The sequence below is a fragment of the Poecilia reticulata genome, chromosome 19 (assembly GCF_904066995.2).
Source record: "Poecilia reticulata chromosome 19, P_reticulata-male-v2, whole genome shotgun sequence".
Lineage (NCBI taxonomy): Eukaryota > Metazoa > Chordata > Actinopteri > Cyprinodontiformes > Poeciliidae > Poecilia > Poecilia reticulata.
Genome location: NC_088848.1, coordinates 7,618,578 through 7,636,987, shown reverse-complemented (window position 1 = coordinate 7,636,987; position 18,410 = coordinate 7,618,578). Strand labels below are relative to the sequence as shown.

General features: G+C 37.7%; 1 long non-coding RNA gene across 2 annotated transcripts in view; it reads left to right on the top strand.

The window, feature by feature from the left end:
* Positions 1-18,410, top strand: part of LOC103481444 (uncharacterized) — a 120,582-nt gene that overhangs the window by 68,553 nt on the left and 33,619 nt on the right. The window contains exon 4 of one of the 2 annotated variants that reach the window (XR_014084964.1): positions 5,332-6,717. The exons of the other annotated variant lie outside the window; for it this stretch is intronic. This is a non-coding gene — a long non-coding RNA (uncharacterized LOC103481444). Of the gene's footprint in view, positions 1-5,331; positions 6,718-18,410 lie in introns of those variants that run through there. 2 annotated transcript variants of the gene reach the window in all.

Genomic DNA, 18,410 nt, shown 5'->3' with positions numbered 1-18,410 from the left:
TTTTCAGTATATTACCGCTCACTTCAAGACACCCAAATGAAAACACTTGTAAAGGTTTTACTTAATTACACATCCATATCTAATTGTATTTACACTACCAGTGTGGAGTTATATTGGATCAGTATCAAGGTCATAAACCTAGCCTGTTAACTTCCAGAGATGCAGCTCATGGCTCTCCTATTTATCCGGTTTATCACCCAGGATCTAATTAATTGACCTCTGTCATGCTCTATTATAGTCACAGGTTGTCTGAGACATTGTCTCTGTGGAGAGAATGTTTGTTACAGGAGAAGTGTTTTATATTTAGACATGGAATCTATTCTGCTAAAGATGTAACCCTTCACTATGTGTTGTTTGAACACATGACTTTCTCTCTTTCCTGTATTTAGACATGACTGCCTCAAAGGTCCTACTACACTTTATAAATCAAGCAATGCGTTGTACAATAGTGATAGAAAAAAAAATCACAACAAAAATAATCTCATACGAATTAAAAAAGCACAAAAAGAGTGAGTGATGCGTACATACATACAATAACCATGGCAAGTTAATCAATTGATCCAGTGAAGTGTAATAAAACCATGTAGGATACTTGATGCTTACATCAATTTTGGATGAGCAAAAGACGAACAGATGACGGATCTTTTTTTTATCAAAGCGACACCAGTTCATGTTGACAAAAACACTCTTCAGTGTCAAGGTTGCCACTGAGGAAGACAAAGTTAGCTTTTTCCACTTTCAGTAAGGTGTTTACAATAAACTTGGAATGGACAACCCTCAAAAGAGTAGAATGGAATGTATTTAAATATATATATAGTTTCTACAACATATCAAGAAATGTCCATGGTTCATTCAGGCTGCAAAAAAGTGTGTGAGAGAGAGACAAACAGCAAAGGTGCTCTTTTATCCTTTTGAGCTTCCGTCTTCTTTATGTGATTTGTTAATGTTGGCAGTATTTTAAGTATTTTAATCATCTAGAAGTTAAGGTAAGCAAATCCTCTACAGGTTTTACTGTGACACTGAGGTAACAATCTATTCCTATTGCTTTTCAATGACACTAGTAGTTGAAATATGGGAAGTGTGTGTAATTAAAGTAAATTCAGTTCCTAAACTCAGTTTTCCCTTTAATTAAGGTGTTAGTTGTGCTTAAACAGAGGATTTCTTTGTGCAAAAGTACATTTGAAAGAAAATAAATCACAAAATGCTAGAGAAATTAAAACTGCAGATTTATTCCTGCAGTTCATGTTAACATTGTATCTTACGAATCTACCATCGGAATCGAATACATGAGGTACATGATGAAAACATCCATGCGGATATTGACTGATGTACTCTTGTTTTGACTCTGGTTTTATTATCTGGTATCTCGTAAACTGCAGAGGAGGTGACTCCACGCCGCAGCACAGGAATAGAAAACTTAACAGGCCTATGCATTAAACATATTGTAGAATACAGTGTAACATTCATCACTGTCAGGAGGAGAGTTTGTATAAATTTAAATGCACTGAAGCGTTCAGAGCATTTTTTTTCTCTCCCTTTCCTTTGTCTATGGGTGGAAGTATATTTATATCACTATCAAGCTGCCTTATGTTTTGTATCACTGCAGGATTTAAAATGAAGATCTCAGCTGCACTCTGTTGTTGTTCTGTTTTTATTGTGGGTCAAATCAGGATTATTTTGAATAAGCTTTGCTATTAGAGCTTCTGTATTTTCACGTTAATGTGACCTGAAGTTAACTGAATGAAAAGAAAAGGAATTGCACTGAGATTTGTTGGAATAGCTTGTTCAAAGATGTAGTCTAGTTTAAAACCAATCATGGCCCCATGTGGAAAACGCATTGGGAACAAAGACATGGCTCTGTAAGTGCCTGACAGTATTAACATTAAAATAAATTGCCTAACCTTTCCAACATCCACTGACAAAAACAGGAAAAATGAAAGATAATGGGTTATTATTCACTAAGGGATCCTATACATAATAATGATCTCATCAATAATGTTACAGTGGCACTCACATACCAGGCTGCTGTGGCTTTATAAAAGAAAACACTTAATGGAATTACTTATTTTAACAATGGTTGGTCTAGTAAAGAACAACCAAGTTGATAAAAGAAGGGGAAAAATAATACCTCTTAAACTTTTCTACCTTTTTTCACATAACAACTGCAAATGTAAGTGTTTAGGATGGGAATTTGTTAGATGGACTAACACAGAAAAGTGCATAATTGTGAAGTGCAGATGTAATCTAAATGCTTTTCCAAGTCTTTTTACAAATAAAAGTCTGAATAATATTGCATGAATGAAAGAAAACTCAGCAAAAATAAATCAGAAGTCACCATAATTTGTAATTATGGGTCTTTATTAAAAATTAAGAAGATATTTTGGCAAGCTGTTAAAAAAAACCTGGAGGCCACAATTTCAATTTGTCACAATATGTGTGGGGAAAACATTGCACATGTGGAAGGTGCATTTTTGTTCAGATGAAACAAAAATGTAACTTATTTCCTTACATTCAAAAGGATATGAATGATGGAAAAATAATGGACACGCCGTCCACACAAAGAAATATGGTGGTGGCAGTAGCATGCTGTGGGTAAACGATTCCTCAACACGGAAAACCAAAATACAAGGATACTCTGGGAGTCATACAGGAATAGATTACGCCTAATTAATAAAAAAGTTAGCCAAGACGGACACTCGCAAATCAAGGTGACTGAATAAAGAAGAATGATCATTTTTCTTGAACTTTAAAAAAAATAAGCATTATTTCATGTGAGTCTAGGAAAAATTATCAAATATTTTCAAGTTTGAGTTGATTGGATGTAAAAAAAAAAAAAAAAAAAAACATCAAAAGGTAAACACTCCTTTTGCACTGCCAGCTGAAATAAGAGAAAAAGAAAACAGAATAATATAATGTGGCAATTTTTTTAGCCGTTTCCTATTTACAAGCCTTTAGCCATGAATCAATTTGCCAAAAAAAGCACAACCAGAAATGCACAATTGAGGCACATCAGCACTAGCTTAAAGTACAAGGCAATAAGTAGGCAATAGACTTACAAAGTATTGCTGCGAACACCTGACAAATGCAATAAACAGCATTATCCTTCAGAGGCAATGCTGGCGGTGGTGGCGGCTGTGCTCCACAGCTCTGGGCCTACCTCCTCGTGGTGGACGCCAGGGACAACAGAATCATTTTGGAGAGTTGGAGGTAGTGGAGTGGAAGTGAGAGCTGTGGGAGAGTGGGGGTTGATTCTCATGGTCGGGTTGGGGGGGGGGGGCTGGAGAGGGCACTGTTGCTGGTAGACCGAGACTGGCACTGACATGTGGTGGGGTGTGTGCGTGAGGCAATGTACAGAACAAATGAGGGCACTATCACCTGTCATATATCACATTTTCTTCTTTCTAAATAAGACAAAGACTGTGCAAGTTGGGCAAGCAGAAAGCTCTTAGGATCCATAAACATCTGGAGAATGCTGCACCTCCACTGCACTGTGACCTACGCTGCAATAAACCTGTAATGAGGGGATTTTGTTAAGGCAAGGTGATCAAGCAAATGAAATATTGGACGTTTAGTATATATTAGTGAGGAGAGGTGAGCTTTATAGCCCCCGCTCTCAGAAAGCCTCACCTTTAAGGCGTTGGGCAGTTTGCTATATTTCATGTTCTGTCTAAGAGAGCATTGAATATTTTATATCTTGCTGGTGTTGTCTGAAGGTTTGGAGACGGTAAAAATGCAAATAGGATTTGTTTGTAGGTGCATGACTTGGATGTAAATGCTAATAAATTAATGCATTACATTCAACAAAATCAGTGTTAACACTCGTGGTTTCCATCCATCCATTGTCTTCCATGTGAATCCAGAAGGGAAACCCAGAACTTCCTCTCTCCAGCTCATTCCAGGGAATGCCCTGGCATTTCAAGGTGATCAGATGACTGGAAAGGCACGTTTTTCACTGCGGAGGAGCAGGGACCCTGTTCTGAGATTACTTTCAAGTAATAAAGCTCCATCCTATAACTGAAAATAAACTTACAGGGATTCTCACTGTTCAGTTGTGTGAAGATACAATTCTACTGTCAGAATGCAGTTGACAGGGACAGCTGAGTTTCATCACAAAAAGCTGTTTGATCAGACTAGAGGGTTGCTGCCAGGATGACAGGCGGTGCTGTTTCTTATGGCACAAGACGTTAAATACAAGGCAGTAAATGTTTGGATAGTCCCAACTTTACACCATTCAGATAATCAGAAGAAACACTTTATGTCTTGAAATACAGGGCGTCAGTAGGAACTTGCTCTGACTAAATCTATTGTCGTTCTCAGCCATCTGGAGTCACCTAAAACACTACTGTTGGTTACACTTCCAGGATGTTTTTGCTTTGATCCATCTATTTTTTCTGAATGTTTTAAAAAAAAAAAAAGCAACACCGTTTCTTTTTTTTTTTTTTATGTTTCAACCTTGAGCCCCTGAACATTTCAGATTGATAACTTTGTATCTGAGCAAATATTTAAAGCTCATGCGGCTGCTAGGTAAGAAAAAGCATTCCCGTCCAGAGACTCTGTAGAGCTTTTAAAAATGCTGGAACCAGCCATGTGGTGAACCCTGCAATTTTTTATTTTTTTTTAATATCACTTCGTTCCTCAGCGCAGCAGCTTTTCTCCTCCAGGCAGTCTCTCAGTCAGTGAGCCTCAGTTGGCATCCCAGCGCTCTATGCTCCTGAGTCTATATAGTGATGATCTAGCAATGATAACTGGATCAATACCTCCAGCCATGTGGACAGACGGTTAAGAGCTGCATCACTACTCTCACAGGCGAACACCTTGCGACCACCTAACCCTCTCAGCCAGCGCCGACCCCACATCCCACCCCCCCTGCTTGCTGAGCCTCATAAGCTACCTTTAAGCTTCAAAAGTCCTCCGACACTTTATCACACTCTTTGTCCTATAATTTGATTGAAAAAAGTGCCACATTATGCCTCGCTCGGGTCGTAAATGAGAAATATGCACATTTTATGAACTGTAAATTAGTGCCTCTTCATGGTTGGTTATTTTAGTATCAAAATATATTAAATACGTAGATAGAAAGGTTGTAGATAATTTCGTACAGTCAGCAGTATAGTTTCATTTATTTAAAACAATCCTTCATATGAGTGCATAATAATTAGATAGAGAATAAAAGATAGATAAAGTAAGAACGTAATGCTAATCGTCCAGCTTTTTCTGCAGGTTATAAAACATAAGCCAGCAGCATAGGTAAACTCAATGAGATGTTACTTGTAAAGGAATGAAATTGGCTGATACAAAGGCATGTCGGTAATAACAATGTCCTTTCTTCAGTGACAAAGACAAAGTGCCTGCGTTTGGAGCGTACAAGCGAGGGAGACAAGTGATGGCTGAAGGTAGACTTTGGGAGAGCATTTGAATTTCATGTCCAAGAAGAGGCAGCCCATCATTAAAAAACCCTAATTTCTGTGTCAGGTAGAGTTACAGCTAATCGATCATCTTGTCACACCGATTTATTTCTTTTTCTGCCCATTCAAAGACAAATCTACTTCTTTCCAATTAAACTTGTTGCTGAAAAAGAAAAATGTCTCGAGCTATTAAAGGTACATTTTGCTATGTTGGGCTTTTTTTTTTCTCCCACAGAGGGTAATTTCTTAGCATCTGAAAAAAGAGGAGTCGCAGGGAGACGCTGGTCTTCTGGCAATTCCTAAGGAACTCACAAAAAGCAGATTTTGGATGTCTGTGAATGTACTTACAGGTCACAGAATGGTTGTACAGTGTTTATAAATGAAAAAAAAAACAGAAATAGAAAATAAACACACGTATAAAGGGCATAATACGCATTTAAGATACTGGTAGTGGTGTGATGTGATAGGTCTGATTGATGCCTGAAGTCCTCCTGGGGTCTTATTTTAGTGAGGGCTCCCCTACTCTGATAGATTCACTGAGTGTGACATCTGTGAACGACGGCTTTCTTCCTGATGGTGTGTGCCACCAACGCATCGGGACATGTCTGCATAAAAGCCATTTATTGTTACATTTCTAAATGTTAAGGCTTGTCGGCTTCAATTTCTTGAATGAGCCCCTGCTCACCTGGTGGACAAAAGACTCAGGCAGTTCTGAAGACTCCTAGATTCTTTAAATACCATCGTTGACAGTTTCGGCAGCTCTCTCTTTCACATATAAGACAGAGCTCTTTTATCTCTGGATCTACTTCGTCTATAGATTCATTTTGACTAAATGTAACTTAATTTTGAATGTACCCAATAAAACTGGTTTGCATATATTTTCTCAGGGTTGACAATAATCATTTTTTTGAGAAGAATATGAAATGCAGCTTCTTAAATTGTAAGCACCCAAAATTATACAACATTAGGAAAATATATAATGGTGATACTAGTAGATAGTAGTGTAGCATTCATACTGGACAAATTTTGATAGCATGAAACTTAAAACATAAATATATTCAATGTATTGTATACAAGCACTCCTTTGCTATAGCAATATTTCACCCACTGATACTGCGAGGATAATCATTATTTAATATATTGGGCCTCTTTATCAGATAAGGATTGTTCAAGACACTCAAATAACTCGCAATGAATCTGACTTAATTCATAATGAGTCCAAGTCAGTACCAGAGATGTTGTTTGTGAAACTTCCAAAGTTCTAGTATTTGATTTAAAATGCTTGAACTTTTTCATACATGCACACATTTCAATGAAATTTATTGGAATGTTAAGTAGAAGACCCAAGCAAATTAACAGATAATTAAAATATTGAAAGTGTGGTGTGCATTTGCATTCAGCAAGTCTATTTCAATATTTTGTAAAACCATGTTTTGCTAAAATTACAGCAACTTTGGACATGTACTTTGGAACATGTCTACCAGTTTTGCAGATTTTGCACAGGTGAGTCTGTAGCTTTAATTTAAAGGAACTCTGTGTTTTGGTTAATTTGCAGTTTTCTGGAAGTTTTTTCCAGATTAGTGGAGCATAAAAACCGAATGATGCTTCTTCATGTTTAGTTCTGGTTTAGAAATGTGGGTCTCACACTCAGACATCTTAACAAAGCCGTATAACCAGAAAACTAAAGGCTGAGACACCTGACAATTAGAAACAGGGATTGGCAAAGAAACTGAACTAAAATAAAGTACAGAAAATGGAACATAAACATAAACTAATGATAGAGCACATAACACCAGTTTTAAAGTCCCTACACTGGCTCCCTGTAGCTCAGAGAATAGACTTTAAAATACTGATGTTAGTTTATAAATCTCTGAACGGTTTAGCACCACAATACCTTAAAGATCTGTTATTACTGTACCAACCGTCTAGACCCCTCAGATCTTCTGGTTCTGGTCTGCTCTGCATCCCCAGAACCAGAACCAGACGAGGAGAAGCAGCATTCAGTTTCTATGCACCACAGATTTGGAACAAACTTCCAGAAAACTGTAAAACAGCTGAAACACTGGGTGCCTTTAAATCTCAACTTAAAACTCACCTGTTTAGAGTTGCTTATGGCTAAATTAGGGTTAGAGTGCCGGTTTTGATGTCTTCCATCTTTTTATGTCTTTAATGTTTTTAATTTCTTCTTCTTTCTTTTCGACGTTTTAATGATGTAATGTTTTTTGTTTTTTTGTTTTTATTTTTATTTTTATTTTGTTTTTTATTTTTATTTTTTAAATCTCTCTCTTTCTCACTGATTATTTCTGTTTTTATTTTAATTATGTAAAGCACTTTGAAATGCCTTGCTGCTGAAATGTGCTATACAAATAAAATTTGATTGATTGATTGATTAATCACAAAACCTTTATTAAAAGTAGATTAAGTTAAGTAAAAACACTCAAACACAGTGAAAAACTCATAAGTTGGGACACTTCCAGACATCATAAGCTTACAAAGAGCAAAGAAAAAATGTCTCTTGTTAATGACAGCCAGAGGTGTAACAAATTTAAAATTCTAAGTTTCTTCTAAAGTTCCACTTTGGGTTAACTTGTCTTAAATGCTGCTTTGTGGGGCATCCACACCATTCAGTGTCAGAGCCAAGGCTGCATTCATCCTTACCTAACAGCATTTATTTGGACAGAGGTGCAATGGCAGCAGAAAAAGAGTGAAGGAGATAGAGGCTTGATTAGCAACAGCCTTCCCAGCATGCTCTGCTATGACAAATGACTGACTTCGAACAATATCTAAGGCGATCAGGATAAAGCACCAACCATTTCAAGGCTCAGCAAAATTCTAATTCTAATTAGACTTTGCACCACACACCAAATAAAAATTGTTCCCAGGACATTTCGGCCTATCAACTGTTTCTCCGATCACTGAGACAAAACGAATAAAGAAAATGATTAAAGTGATAACAAAGGCATAAAATTTAAATTATCGAGGCACCCACATCTGGGATCTGTTTGTCACCGCGCTGCCATTTGCACCCTCTCAATCAGCACTCTATTCTTTCTGCTTGAGAGGCGCTGCAAAGCAGAGGGGAAGCAAGGAAAAGGAGCAGAGGAACAGGGAGAAACTGTTACATTACAAGGTAGAAAGCTATAACACAAATAGGCCTTCAGCTTTAGCGTTATTAATGACTCTTCAAAATTCTAAGACTTTTCCAATCTCTCACAGAAGCGCATGAAGGAGTCTGCAGATGAAGCTGACCTTCAAAATGTTCTTTGGTCTTTAGTTAAGAAATTCACTCGCCATTATGGCATCATTAAGGAAACAAGGATAAAATTACTCCATGGTTAATGGCCTATAGGATCCCCCACCAAAATTTGTTTCAGATCTAATAAAACTGTGCTTAACACACTCGAATGAATTATGAGGACTGTTATGCGGGGTATTAAAATGTGGAAAATAGATTTTCTAGAGCTTGGAGGACTGGACTTTTCAAATCAGATAGTAGAATGGGATTTTCTAGGCAATAAATTCCAGCATGTCTCAATTTAATTTCTTTCAGTTTTTAAATACAAAGGTATGATTTATCGCATTGGTTTGATCTACTTTAGAATACTCTGTTCCTCAGCACGGAAAGCTTAGAAACTACAAGATGAGTGTACTTCTAAAACACAGCAGAGCATTTCTTACTGCATTTTGCACATACACTCACTGGCCACTTTATTAGGTACACATGTTTAATTTCTTGTTATCATGGATGGTAGCACTTTGATGCATTTAGGCATTTACACCGTGAAGCTGATGTCACTCCTGCTGGCCAAGAACAGGAAACTGAGGCTTCAGTTGCCACAGGCTTACCAGAAATGGACTGTTTGCACACTGTCTTAGCCAATGGATATCTGCCGTAGGTTAAAAACACAAAAGTGTGAATCCATCCTGTTCTGAATTACAGGTAAGAAGTTGGTGTTATTTTCCTGGGCCATTTAAGACCAATGGAACTTTGTCAATATGAGAATTATTAGCCAAACCTTTATTACCAGTGTACCATTTATCCACCCTTCTTCTTTTCTATGAGCGCGTCAGAGAGGTAATCTTTCCAGGAAAAATCCCACAACAAATATCCCAAATGACGATCTCCAGATCATTCTGGGGATCCCATAATATCCCCAGCACAGATGGGATACCTAGCAATCAGTAAGTTTTAATTCTGCCCTACAGTCTTCTTCCAGCAGGACGTACCCAGAAGATCTCAAAAGGAAACTCCTCAATGCTAAAGTGCAGTGACGCCACACCAACCCTCTCCCAAGTGACTGAGATTCACTCTTTCTCCACGAGGGAACCCTGCCACCTACAATGAAACAGAATTTCACCCACTTGCATCTTGGATCTCTTTCTTTCTGTCATAATCCATGTCCCACAGCTGTAGGTGAAGGTTGGACCATAGCTCCCCAGTAAGCCAAGAGGATTGCCTTTTGGTTCTGCTCTTTCCTCATGACAACAGACATAAACAGTGCCTCCATTACAGAAGATAATACCCCAATCCATTGATCCATCTATGATTCCATCCCACCCTCACTTATCTACAACACATGACATTTTAACTCCTGCATTTGAGACTCCTAACCAAGAGGGAGCAGTCTATGTGGCTTTTTTTGGGGGTTGGGGGGTTTGTTGAGAACCATGGACATAAAAATGAGAGGAATGGACTCTGAAGATCGTGGCGGGAAGATGCCAATATAACCACAACATCTACACCTTGCCCAAACCAGACACCTTCCACTTAATGACGAGGCTTCTACACTCACAAGATCTCAATGCTGTAGGGCAGTTTTGGGATGAGAAGAAACAGAAGATTTAAAATATGGATCGGAGAGCCATGGCACTTCCTGCTCCCCAATGAAACTGATCAGGTCTGTAGCAACTGTGTGATGCTATAATGTTAATATAGACCAGCATCTCGGAGGAATGTTTCCACAACTTTGTTAAATGTATGCTACAAAGAATAACGGCAGTTCCGAAGGCAATTGGGTGGCCCAAATTGTTTCTAGCAAAGGTGTACCCAATAAAGTGATTGTAAAATGATATTTAAAGGCTAGATAAGTGAGGCCTATACAATTGAAGGTATTAAATTCTTCATTAGATTGAAGTCTGCATTTGCTTAGCATTCTCATGAGCACAAGGGTGTTTGAAATGGTTATTAGCATACTGCATCAGAGTGTAGTGGAAGCAAGCAGAAAGCTGTTAAGGAGAAAAATAATGCTGCAGGCTATTGAGGCTCCCCATTATCTCATACAGAACCATGGAGCAACCCTAAAGAACTGTCTCATTTCCACCATTTATTACCTGCTATTGTACACCAGACTCCAATGCCATTGTGAAACGCAGGCTTATTATAAAGAGAGGGAAAAGTTAGCCCAAGATGGTGGCACAGAGAGGTGGTTTGTGTGGTAATGGCATTTGCTCTCTTTAAACTTTAATCTTTCCTATTAATTCTCTGCAACTGGAGAATGTACGAGAGTTAATGTTCCATGAACGTGTTTCTCACTCCGCAATCTCTTCAAGCTAATTACCTTCAGGTGCTAAATGGTGGGAAATTGCCATCCATTTGGATGAGAAAAATTTCACCTCCTGCTCCCTAGTGAAACATTTTTTTCGGCAGCACATTAAGAACAAAAAAGGGGGGGAAGAGGCAGTACTCCACTAAGGTAAACAGTAGTCATAAAACCTCTTCATTTTGTGTTTCTTTTCTTTCCCAATCTCCGGTCTGAAACAGGAAACTATAGTATAGCTTTCTCCCACCACAATGCTTACCAGCAGAGGTCATTTGGAGGTCAACAGGTGCTCCTCCTGACAAAGGGAACAGAGAACAGATGTTTGATTGGCATGAATCATCTAAACTGCCCATTAGAAACTTATGATGTGAAAGGATATGACTCCTGGTAGGAGGACACTTTTTGATTTGATGGCCAAACAGAAAGGAGATCTTAAAGTCGCATGAACGTTGTCATTAGAACAAGAAGTTTTTCCAACAAAGATGGTGTACAGTTATTTGGAAGTTTGTTGTTTATGTGCAATTTAGATGTATTCCTGTTCCAGCACCTGATTCAGATAATTGAATTATCTCCTCAGCGTTGTCACCAGCTTCAACAGGCAGCCTATTATTGAACTATTAATACATATTAAATTGTGTTCGATCACAGAAACATCTAACACACTCAAGACACCAATCCTCAAGGTGAGGAAATACCAACTTCTGATTTTAAAATGTACAAAATAATGGTGTAGTAACTATTTTACCCTCAAATCTAATTAATCCAGCAAAGCCTAATACAACATATTCCAATCCAAAAATTCCACACTTTTAAAATTAAATGCCATTCATGAATGTTTTTTTTTATTGCAGTTTGAAATGTAGACATTTATTGTCATGTATTTATGATTTTTTTTAACAAATCAAAATCTATGCATTTAAAAAAAAACTGACAGATGGAAACATCTGAATGGGTTTTGCACAAAGAGCTGTTTGTATTAAACATTTTTAAAAGCTGTCCTTTTTTTGAGTAGGACATCATTGAACATCACTAGCTGAATGTGCTATTTTGTACCTGTTTGTGCTAAAAAAAAAAAAACGAACTAACTTTATGATGTTTGCGTGTTATGAGAAGAAAAAAAAACAGCATTACTCACATTCCCAAAGTATCAGCACAGTTGTTATAAAACTTGCGTAAGCCAACATTCAAGCACAAAATTAAATTAGGTCAAAACAGTTTGCTCATGCCTATTTTTGGAGGCCTTGCACACAAGATGTGTCCTGCCACATTCTGCCTCCCGTGAACCACACACGAAATCCTTACGGTACAGTTCAGCGAGTTCTCAGAAAGAGTCAGGAAGATGCATCATACGAGGGGAGTAAAAAGGCCAGCTGGGATGGGTGGGCCACATTGTGATCACTCACCTTCATCCCTGATTTGTAGTCATTATCCCTACCAGCGTTTGAAGATCAAAAACAAGGACAGGGAGAGTGATGGGGGACAGAGAGAGGCAGCCCTGCTCAGAGAATGGAGGGGGAAGGAGGGGGGAGAATGACTGAAGGAGGGCGGGTCAAAGAGGCGGCTAGATGTGCGTTCAGATGTCTGTCCCAGCCACTGCCGTTTGCCCCTGTTTGCTGGATGTAGTGGTGTAAATGGCGGCGGAGCTGGGAGTGGGTGGGGCTGGGAGGAGGGTGGATGAGGGTGATAGCACCTAAAAGCCAACCAAGCTGCAAAAGCAATGAATATTAAATTCCCGCCTAAATAGCCCGGTCTATGTGAAGCATCACTGTATTATACTTTTAAATTTGTCACTGATGGGACTGACCTGAGTTGGGACAACAATGCACATGAATGCAGACTTCACTTCACGTGTAAATTGATAATTGTAGATTTTTTTTAATTTATAAATTTGGCTTTTGGTGATTCAAAAAATAATCTGTATTGCTCTCTTTGTGCTTCCAAACGAGGTAAGGAAGTAAAAATAGGAATATATTACAATTACAGGGAAGCGTAATATTGCGTTTACTCATGCATGTCCGAGACAGAATGTAAAAGTTGAAGGACTCCCATCGGGCTATCGCGTACATTAGCCCAACTCTTACTGTGCTAAAATCTATCCCCAACTGTTTGAGTGAGAAAACAAAGATTTTCTCCTCCTTTTTTAGATTTAATTATCTTTTGTTGTTCTTTTTATCTACCTTCCAGGATTGTCCTCGGTAGGGGGTTAAAAGAATGGGAAGTGGAAACGACAAGGGGGGGTTTCTGTTTGAGAGTGCTGCTTTTGTAGGGCCAGTTTGTCCTCCGTTTGATCTGACTTCCTCACAATGACACAGCGGGAAATTAAATATGAAACCGAAATTAAACCTCTGCCTAATGAACAACGGGAAAACAAAGTTGGCCTCATTCCAGCTCAAGTGAAAGTCTTTAACTTCTCAAAGCTTCATCTGTTTGGTTCAGCTCAGTCTGAGGTAATTTTGGCTTCATTTGGACTGAAAATGTAGGCAAGTGTTTCATGCTTTCTGATCATTTTAAGGGATTTGACTGGCAAATATACCCGGAGACCTGAAAAGTGTGGGAAATGTCTTTTTGTCTTTTTTTGTCGGAGAAAATACAATAAATTCCAGAAGTTTAATTACCCACTGTGTCGTATTAGAGGTGCACAGTGGCAGGCCGCCCCACACATTGATTTAATAGCTCAAACCTTTTTTCGCCTCTGAGAGAAACAACACATGTAGAGCATTAGACGAGTTGATGTCGGTAAATAATTTAGTATCAATCTTTGATTTATGTTCAGCGATTCATGTGAAAGACATCCTGACAGTACAGAAACAAAACAGTGTTGCCCCTTGATCGATTTGTTTTTCTCTAATTTGTTTTCACTTCTTTCAGCCTAAACTTTTTCCCTAAAAATATTTCACTTTTCTCAAATTTTTTTTTCACCAAACATTTGCATAAATACGTATACATCCCTTGGAAAATCTTTATGGCATTTGGATTTATTTTACATTCTGTCACATAAAACCACTGATGTCAAAATATTCTCTTTGGGTTTTTTGTGATGTATCCAGGAACCATTAGTTAGTACTTTTTAGAACAGTGTTCAAATTAAAAGCATCTGTGAAGAATGTTTTTCCAGGTTTATCTTATTTTCAAGTACAGTATAGACTTTGACTAGGCACATCAATCTGCTGTGGAGCAGGATCAGCAGGCGTTGCGATCAAAACAATCATATTTTCCTTAAATAAAAACAAAACCTGTATGAAGGTTGGAAGACAGACGTCTTAAGTGCTGTGGCAATGACTATAATATTATTTATTTATTTTTGCAAAATCAAAGAAACACTTTTTTTCCCCCCCATCTAATTTTAGCTTTCAGAACATCAAACTTTTTCTACAGAGAGCATGAACACAATATCCTGAACAAAAGGTTCCACATTTATGGGAACTAAAAAAATTGCATAGTTTGCAACTTGGAGAGGAAAAGAGAGAAATGTAAGCAGTTATTTCTTTTTTCATTTGTGCCAATCTATTCATCTATCCATACTGAAATTCAATAAAAGAAATTGATGTGATTTATCTAGAAACACTGATTTATTTTGGTTCACTACATAGACACTGTGGATGACCTAAAGAACCACGTAAAATCATCTAAACCTCACTGTCAGGTGTTTTAGAGCTGTTGTTCTTCATCTAGTTCTCTCCATCCATCATCCCAGTAACTACAAGTGGCTTCACTGTGTCTGCTGATGAAACGCATTTCCACAGCATGGTGCTGCCACCATACATCACTGTGGTGGTCAGAAGAGTTTTGGTCTCCTCTGACAAGAGCAAAATCTTGAGGAAATTGGGGATAAAAATCTAATTTGATAATAAAATTAGGCATGTGTACCTCCATCTTCAGTCTCAAGCTGCCGTATTCTACCTGTAAGCAAATCCAGAAATTGTTTTACTTCTGACAGGTGGAAATGAGGAGAACTAATTTCACACTGAAAGAAAACTGAATGCAACAAAAAACAGCGTGGAAGGATGCCTTTGGCAGGTGTAACAGCTCCCCTGCCAAACTGTCACCATTTAGGCCCCGATAACGCAGGTAATTGCATTTCCAGAAGAGCAGGAGCAGATGAAACATGCTGTGGACAGATACTGCTGGCACGCTGGCCCCTTCTGTTGGAAAATTTCATTTTTCCACAAGGAAGCCATGAATGCTAAGGCTGAATCCAAATCCGTTTTTCCGCACTTTATCAGCGTGTGGCCCACCAAGTGGGGAGATGGAGGTAATTCATTCAGCTGAGACTCACCACCCTAATCCAATTTCCAGCCTCCCCCAGCAAGAGATAATTACAAGTATTAAAGCTGTTAGGACAGGGGGGGGGGAGGCCTTCTCTCTGAAACTCTGCTGCAGGCCCTGGAAGTATCGACGGAGCGGGGGGATTTCTGCTGGGAGACCTCAAGCTAAGGTATTGTTCAAAACTAAGAAAGTGTGTTAACTAATGAGGCAAAGGGAAATGTAAAGGTTTAAAAGAACACCCATAGCAACACGTCATAACAAACCCCAGGACTTCTTTTTTTCTCTGTTTTTTCTTGTGCTTCATTTAAGCTTGCACAAACAGTTGGTCATTTCATGTGTAGAACTTGCATGTATTTCTGCAAAATCGCTATGTATCTAATAGTTCCTTGAATGAGCCATCACCTTGAGCTCTACTTGAAATATAGGACTATTCAGATGCACTGATTTCTATTTTGGAAAGCTTTAACCTGCCGATTCCAGTTTATAGATTCCAGTCTCTCCTTAAAAACTATATAGCATGTAAAGATATAAGAACAGCATTTAAAAATATATTTTTATAGATTAACAATCAGCATAGGTTTAGCTAATGCATATCTGTGGAAGGAGTCACTGCAAAAAATGATTTAACTATGTCTTTAGCATCTTATGTTGGTGATTAGCAAAGTTAGTGACTATGATGTTAAAATGTGATGTCTGGACAACCTTACCTTACCTATGAGATTTCTAAAAAGCCAACATTTCCCAATTCTGTTGGTACCATGACAGTTAGAGGCTTAACACTCAAAACGATAAAACCAAGCACCTTTCATCTTCCGCAATCAGCCTTCCTGTTGTCTGCTGAAAGCCTCTCTCTTCCTCTTGCAATAACAAACTCCACACCAAAGAGTGGTGTTGTTTCAGCAAACTGTCAGTATTTTGTTGCATTCACCAACGAGAAAGGAAATTGGATTTTTTAATTTCCAACCAGTAAGTCGGTCAGAGCTGAAAATTCTGTTCCGTTTAGGCTCAGTCCGTCTCTAGAAAATCATTGCAGAATGTCCAAAGAATCTTGGTTGAAAAAGGGAGGCTTCTGAACCTGCCTTACTCCGTAAAAAGAATATAGAAACTTTCTCCTTTTCAGGATTTCCACCTGACACGCAAACCCAGCAATCAGCTCTACCTTTTAGCGTCTTTGAAGTTGCAGTGGACAAGAGAGTTTGAAGCAACAACAGAGGGTTTCTTTTTCTTTTTCTCCCACTGCTTAAACTTTGACTCTTCAAGAAGCGGAAGCTTGCATAAAGCTCTAATTAACGGAAGCCAGAGACGCTCCCTCGCTTTCCCATTCAGCGCTCCACAAAAGACAAACCCCTGAAGCAGAACCAGGAATGGAATATTGAAGGAATGAATGGAAATGCCTCCCAAATAAGGGACCCGATATCACCCTGTCTGGTCTTAGCCACAGCTTCTTTATTGTGTATGTTTTCTGAAGATGGTCCTGCCACAAGATTCCTATTCTCTGTTAATTAGTGAGGATCAAAGACTGAAAGGCAGAGAAGTATGGTGTGCTGGGAAAAGAAAAAAAAAATCTAAATGACCTGAAACAAATCTATGGAAATATGTTTCACAACTCTCAAAGATGAGCCACGCTCTGTCTTCTGAAGGCTACACAAGAGGGATGAAAAGATGACTTTTTTATTTTTTTTTTATTTCTGAGCCTTTGTTTATTTCATCAAAGGGCAAGAGAAAAAAATAATTTGTTATGGATTTGACAGTATGGAGAACAAGATGACAAAGTCCAGAAAATGTGTAAAACATGGTTTAAAGAATATAATATTTAATATTCCACAACAAACACACTTCGGAAAGAGATACTTGGAATACCAAAGAAGAGACGACTCATGTCATTGCTTTCACGAACAGCACTAATGATATAATTTTTGGGGGAAAACTGCTGGAAACTTTAAGCAGACAATGTCTTCTCTCGTACTCAGTATTTTAGACATACCTAAGATTTATATCCATATTTATGGCTGATGTTAGTGTTCCATTTTTTCTCAATTACAACTGATAAGTATTAGGGTGGCAAACCTCAACGGGAATTTTCCTGCTTGAAAATCCCGATAAACTTGGCTTTCACATGGAATACGCTTCAAATGTCTACCTCCATGCTTTCTTTAGTTTTGAGAAAACATTTTCTACAACCAATCCCCCTTTATTTGCCATAATAACTGTCCGTATCAAGTAAATATTTTTGGAAAAATTCACACAGATGAATGTCAAATGCATGTAAAAAAAAAAAAAAACGGAGCGTAGTTTAAAAATGGTAAAAGTGATAAATGCTATTTTAGTGTGCTATCTTTCTCAAATATACATTCAAAGTCTCATGGGTTTTTTTTGTTGTTATGTTTACAAGACTACAACAGCCTAACATACTGGATATGATTAAAAAAATGTTTTTGCACCCAATAAACAACTTTCAGAATTGTTTAATAATAATAATAATAATAATAATAATAATAATAATAATTTATTGTTCAAGGATTAATTAACTTTTTTTATCTGCCAACCTCACTTTCATTGGAAAAATTTTTTTTCTAACAGGTATTTTAAAATGTAGATATAGTTTAAGGCAACTAATGTATTTCAATGGAAAAATGAATCCAAGAAAATGACAGTTTGAGGAAATTATATGAATAAATTAAGTATTAGGAGCACATGCAATTCATATTCATTATCATTAAAAGGGAAGTAAATAATAATGACCCCAGGATTCAATGTTTATAGTTAAACTAACTGTAATGTATTGGTAATAATTGTCCAGTGCCTTCTGTATTTTTTTTTACAACAAAAACTTGATAACATTACAGTTAATTTTTAGATTTGCTGAAAGAAGTATATTAATTCAAAATTAAAGAGAAAATTTCTGCCAGTGTTTTACCAGACAGTAGAGCAAACATGTTGTTTTAGAACATTAAGCCGTTACACTGCCTTAAATAACCATATTTGCATATTTGTTTAGCTTCCAATTACCAAAACTGATGGTGAACATCTAAATGTTTGCATAAAATAATGAGAATAAGGCAATCTTCTGAAGTCTACCCTTTTCAGTCTCTCTCATTTAGAGCTTAAACAGATGCTGCAGTGGTTCTAAATCAACAGATAATGACATCTATCATCATACAGATACAAAAAGCAATGCACAATAAAAACCTCACTTAAA